The sequence below is a fragment of the Acipenser ruthenus genome, chromosome 3, assembly GCF_902713425.1.
Source record: "Acipenser ruthenus chromosome 3, fAciRut3.2 maternal haplotype, whole genome shotgun sequence".
Taxonomy (NCBI): Eukaryota; Metazoa; Chordata; class Actinopteri; order Acipenseriformes; family Acipenseridae; genus Acipenser; species Acipenser ruthenus.
In genome coordinates this window covers 36,478,469-36,485,074 of record NC_081191.1, presented here as the reverse complement: position 1 = coordinate 36,485,074, position 6,606 = coordinate 36,478,469, and positions in this window count along the sequence as shown.

Here is a 6,606-nt window from a genome sequence, read left to right as displayed (position 1 = left end):
CGGCTGCGGCCCTTGTGTCCCCCTGGTGCACCCTACACGTTGACCAGGCGTGTGTGACCGCGCAGTTAGGGTAGGCACAATTGCGTAGCCACCCCCCCCCACCCCCCCCGGTGCTTCGGTACTGCGGTGCATGCATAGTCCTTGGTACTTAGGTATCTCGGTGCATATGGCCCAGCGCTACAGCATCAGTGCACAGTCACAGCGCTGCACAGTATACCGTGCGCATAGTGCTCTTGGTACTCGGTGCATGCGGTGCTTGGTACGCACAGTGCTTGGTACCCACTGCTACAGCACTAGTGCACGAATGCACGGTGCTGTACGGTATGCAGTGCACACAGTGCACAGTGCACGGTACTTGGTGCGCACGGCCATCGGTACGCACGGTGCATGCGGTGCTTGGCCACTGCCACAGAACTAGCGTAAGAGCGCACGGTGCTGTGCGGTACTTGGTGCACGTAGTGCCACGGTACTCGGTGCGCACGGAGCACGATGCTTGGTGCCACTGCTACACTAGTGCATGTGCATAAGGTACTGCACAGTACACAGTGCACCAAGTGCCCACGGTGCTTGGTACACAGGGTGCGCATAGTGTTCAGTACCCTCTGCTACAGTGCTAGTGGTGAGCGCATGGCATTCACACTTTTAATCAGTGCTTGAGCGCAGTGCAAGCGGTGTTCAGTGCACAGCCCATGCACAACCCCAGGTCATGTCAGGCAAGTCGGGGTTCCACCCCTTCACGGCCTGCAATGCGAATTTCCCACAAGAGGATAAACATACCCTTTGTGCGCGGTGCTTGGGCATCCAACATGCCACCTTGGCCCTCGAGAGGGACATGGCCTGCAGCATCTGTGAGTGTTTTCAGCCCCGGGTGAAGGAAGCTAGGTTGGAGAGGCCCATGAAGGCGAGCTCCGCGTCCTCTATGACCGGACCGTCAGCGGCTCTTGGAGCTCCAGAGCCCCTCCTCCATGACCTGTCCCAGGACCCCCTGCTGGACATCCCCGATGCGCAGGCCTCCTGTAGTCGCTCCCCATCTCCGCAAGCGAGAAGGGTGAAGCGCTCCAGGCAGGCGAGGGACATTATGGACCTCAAAGCCTAGATGGCCCAGGTCCTTGAGCACTTGGCCAAACAGGTACCTCCGGCCCTGGCTGCAGTCCAGTCTCCGTTGCAGCCCCAATTGCCATACCCCAGGGGAGATCCGGGTGGATGGGAAGAGGCGTCCCAGCTGGTGCAAGAGGACACGCTTTCTATAGCGGCCTCTGGAGAGGGGGCCTCCTTCTCCTCTGACAATCAGGTAGGCGAACCTCTGCTGAGGCAGAACCTGGCTTCGAAGTAGCCTGTGCTCCCCCGTTGTCTAGCTTGGTTTCGGCACTTATGGGACGTGCTGCAGCCTTCCTGCAGGTCCCCTGGACGCCAGCGACAAAACCACGCAGGTCCGTTTTCCAGACACAGGCGATGGCTCCTCGCCCTCAAAAGTTCCTGGCCTTCCAAGATTTCATGGAGGAGGTATGCTTCTACTGGGATTGTCCGGCCTCAGGTACTAGTGTGCTAAAGCAGGCCACACCGCTTTTTCAGAAGGTGCTGAAAAGCTTGGCCTAGTGGGGTACCCCCCGGTAGACTTCACCATCGTGGCCTTGGTTAAGGCCCCGTCTGTGGGCGGTGGGTGGTTTGGGTAGAGACCCGGCGTGCCCGAAACCTCAATGCAGAGTGACGGAAACGTATCTCAAGCGGGCGTATGCAGCAGAGGCGCAGGCAACTCATCTGTCAAACACGGCGAGTGTGCTCACGGGTTATTTGGACGGTGTACTGTGCCAGGCCCTGGGGTACTGCACCATGGAGCTATGTCTCCTGTCCAGCACGCTGCTGCAAATCTCTGGTCTCCAAGGGCAAGCTCTTTGCCGGAGCCTGGCTAGCTTGATTGTGGCTCGCAGACAGCTGTGGCTGTCACAAGCCAGAGTTCCTGATGCAGATAAGGCCGCGCTGCTTGACACGCCTATATCCCCAGGACATACCTTTGGGCCAGCCGTGGAGGAGATCTTATAGAGATCCCACCGGGAACGAGAGGCTTTGTGCACACACTAGCGTCACAGGAGGTGTTTCTAGGGCCAGCGCCCTAAACAGCCACCCCAAACTGCCCCACCGCAGCCTCAGCAGCTCAAGCAGGGCCCCTGAAGGCTGGTGGCCTCAGACCCCCTTTTTGGTACAGCTGCAGTGCTGGCGCACTTGCACCTCAGACTCCTGGGTGCTCGCCACCATTATTATTTGTTTATTTAGCAGACGCCTTTATCCAAGGCGACTTACAGAGACTCGGGTGTGTGAACTATGCATCAGCTGCAGAGTCACTTACAATTACGTCTCACCCGAAAGACAGAGCACAAGGAGGTTAAGTGACTTGCTCAGGGTCACACAATGAGTCAGTGGCTGAGGTGGGATTTGAACCGGGGACCTCCTGGTTACAAGCCCGTCTCTTTAACCACTGGACCACACAGCCTCCTATACTGGACCACACAGCCTCCTATACCATGCAAAACAGTTACGCGTTTCAGTTCCCCTTGGGACCTCCTCCCTTTCGAGGTATCACAAATACTTTCGTGACAGACCCTCTCCAGGCCTCGGTACTTCAGAAGGAAGTGGCCGCCTTGCTGTGCAAGTGAGCCATTCGTCTTGTATACCCCAACTCCCACGGAGAGGGGTACTACTCGAGGTGTTTTCTGGTACCCAAAAAAGATGGTGGCTTTTGCCCCATCCTAGACCTGAGGCTCCTCAACGGGTTCTTAAAAGAAAGGAGTTTCCAGATGCTGACACATCGTCACATTCTCCAGTCTATCCGGCCGGGCGACTGGTTCACCACCGTGGATTTACGGGACACATACTGTCACGTTCCCATTCGTCCAGAGCACAGGACATATCTCCGCTTCTCTTTTCAAGGAAGCATTTACGAGTTTGCTGTGCTGCCCTTCGGCCTCTCCCTAGCTCCTCGTACATTTTCAAAGTGCGTGGACACTATCCTGGCCCCCCTGCGGCTGCAACGATACAAAGAGTCGGCTTACACTGGTGCAGTGCACGACGTACTTGGGGCTCCGGCTGGACTCCAGTACGATGAGCGCATGCCTGTTAGATGACAGAGTTCCGGCTATCCAGGGTTGCCTCTCCCTGTTTCAACAGGGAATGCAGGTCACCCTCCTATTGTGCCAGAAACTATTGGGTCTGGTGGCCACAAGTGCGGCTCAATGCGTTCCACTTCAACACCAAACACAACAGACACCGTCGGCTGACTCTGTCTCACGCGTGCTCAGCAGCCCTACGCTGGTGGAGGATGATCTCTCACCTGCACAAAGGTGTGCGAATGGGAGTAGTGTTAAACCGCCAAGTGGTGACGACAGATGCCTCCAACTTGGGTTGGGGGGTGGTCTGGGAAGGCAGAGGAGTACGCGGATCCTGGCCGGACCACTGGACACCCCTGCACATAAACATGCTGGAGTTGGAAGCGGTCTCCTTTGCTCTCCACCACTTCCTCCCATTGCTGAGTGGTACACATGTGTTGATCCAGAGGGACAACATGATAGTGGTGGCGTATGTCAACCACCAGGGTGGCCTACAGTCCCTGGGGTTGCATCGCATGGCATTCAGGCTATTGACATGGCCTCAGAGGAACTTGTTGTCCCTACGGGCGATGCACATTCCCGGAGTGGTGAACTGGGCAGCGGACCTCCTCTCCTGGAAGGGTCCACATCCGTCAGAGTGGCGACTCCACCCTCAGATAGTGGAGCACATTTGGGAACGGTTCAGGAAAGTGCAGGCCGATCTCTTCGCTTCGGCAGAGATTACACATTGTCCCCTGTGGTACTCCCTCCACCACTTAGGCGGTCCACTCGGTGTAGACACCCTAGTGCACGAATGGCCCAAAGCGTTTTTGTACGCTTTCCTGCCTATACCGTTGCTCTCGGCCTTTCTCGAAAAGGTCCGGTTAGAGGAAGAGTCAGTTCTCCTAGTGGCCCCCAAGTGGCCCAGGAAAATCTGGTTTTCGACCCTGTGCCAGCTGTTACATGGCCAGCCCTGGTAGATCCCACTGCGCATGGATCTCCTTAGTCAGGCGAAAGGATCTCTTTGGCACCCAGAACCGAGCAGATTCTGGCTATGGGTCTGGCCCCTGAAAGTGACCACTGGTTAGCCCTAGGGCTATCAGATGCGGTTGTGGGTACGTTGCAGAGCGCTAGGCCAGACTCCACTAGGTCCTTGTACATCTGTAAGTGGAGATATTTCCAAGCTTGGTGTCTGGCTAGAAGCAATGACCCCATATCTTGCCCTTGCCAGTCATCTTACAGTTTCTGGAAGAACTGCTTGAAGGTGTATTTAGCAGCTATCTCTGCTTGCCATGCCCCCATAGATTCAGTGTCTCCGGGTGCACATTTTTTTGACTACCTGATTTCTTAAAGGCGCTCGACAATTACGCCCTCCCAGGAGGACTGTTCTCCCCAAATGGAGCCTAAATATTGTACTGGAGGCTCTCACGAAGGCCCCGTTTGAGCCCATACACTCCATAGAGTTGAAGTATCTGTCTATGAAGACAGCCTTCCTCGTGGCTATCACCTCCGCTAAGCAGGTCAGTGAGCTGCAGGCGCTGTCTGTGCACAGCTCCTGCATGCGTATTTGGGAAGATGGCAGCAGGGTGTCTCTGCGCACCAACCCTGCTTTCCTCCCCAAGGTGATCACAGCCTTCCACATTAATCAGTCTGTGGAACTGGAGTCCTTCTATCCACCTCCGCTTGCTTCAACGGAGGATGAGAGATTGAATTTCCTCTCCCCAGTGTGGGCATTGAGATGCTATGTGCATAGGACAAGAGCTCTGCGTCAATCTGACCAGCTCTTCGTCTGTCACGGGACACGGACCATAGGACAGCCCCTCTCGAAGCAGCGACTGTCACATTGGATTGTGGACACAGTCTCGACTGCGTATGATGGTGCTGGCTTGCCCCCGCCTGGTAGGGTAGCCGCACACTCCACTAGAGGTTTGGCTGCATCAGTGTCTGATATTTGTACTGCAGCTAGCTGGGCTGCACCGCATACCTTCTCCAGGTTCTACCGTCTTACTGTGGTAGACCCTGCCTTGCCTTCATTAGGCAGGAGGGTCCTTGAGGGTGTAAGTTCACACAGCTAACCCCTGGGTTAGGCAGTGCTAGTTCTTCCCTCATATGCTGCCGTTCCTTCTCCCTCGCGACGGCTCTGATATACATTATCCCATATATAATGTCATTGGTGGTCGTCTTCTCTTTCAGGTAACCAGGGTTATGGTAATTAACCTAATGTTTGTGGAGATTGCAATAAATAAATAAATAAATAAATAAATAAATACATTTCTGTTTAGGCTAGATAGCTTGGTTTGTTTTTATTCTCTATTAATTAAATTCTATTCATTGAAAAAAGGCAAGAGAGAACCAGACCGTTATTATTGTTTTTATATATTTTTTTGAATAGGGGAAGTTAGCGGGCAATGTTCCTGCGTGGGGGTACAGGCAGGCATGAACGCGTTTAAGTTCAACACTAACCCTAAATAAAATGCTGTTCCTGTTATTAAGCAGTAGTATAATCGGAAGCAGTGGTATCTAAAAATAGCAGAATGCAGTTTTCACTTTAGAAGTAGGTTACAATATTTGTTTTCATTAAAAACGTGTTGTTTGTTGAATTTCATGTTCCGCTTTCATACTGAAGCTTGTTGTGTACTGCTCATTCAATCCAGTGTAGGAATGTGCTTGTGTCGTTGAAGACGTTTTTCAAATCAAGTAAGCTTATTTCATATGAGTATAAAAAAGCGACAATAGAGTCGCAGTCCTTCTTTCACAGCCAGTGGCATGTATATGGTAAAGTAATTAAATGTCCCTGTCAGTGGACTGTCTCTGTTTAGCGCACGCAAGAACTTGCAGAATGGGTAAAACTGTGTTGAGAATTGTAAGAAAACGCATTTGAGAGCAAAACATTTAATGACATTTTTAACTTTCATAGCTAAAGTGCTGGGGCTATGTCAAGCCCAAATAATGCGTCTGCATTTTGCAAAACGTTGCGATGGTTATATACCTCGAGAGAGTTGCGGTTGATTTCCGGTTTTAATTCATGTTAATGTATTAATGTCCGCAGCGCTGCGGTAACTAAAGTTTCTACTGTATATGTCAAATACTATTTCAGAAAAGTTCAAAAAATACCATTGGGATAGCATTATAATATCGACGTTACATCCAGGAACACTAACAGAAATGACCCCAGCATTACCATCAATGGCATAGATACACCCCTGATTATGTTCTAATTACACTGAATTATCAGTGTAGTTTGAAAAAAAAAAAAAAAAAAGCTTCCATTGTCCTTATAATATGACACGCTTTCACCCTTTTTAATGACCCCCCCCCCCCCCCCCCCCCAATTACACTTTATAAACATAAGGACAGGAATGCCAATTCCTAATTGAGTGACTTGGACTTGCAGAACTGCAATCTCACAAAATATTTTGTTTTCTTTAACCTACTCTATCAAGTCTCCCTCTTGTTTAATTTGAATCTCCCTCCTGTAATTTTGTGTTTGACATGATACAGAGGCTGGAGAAGAATATTTATCGGG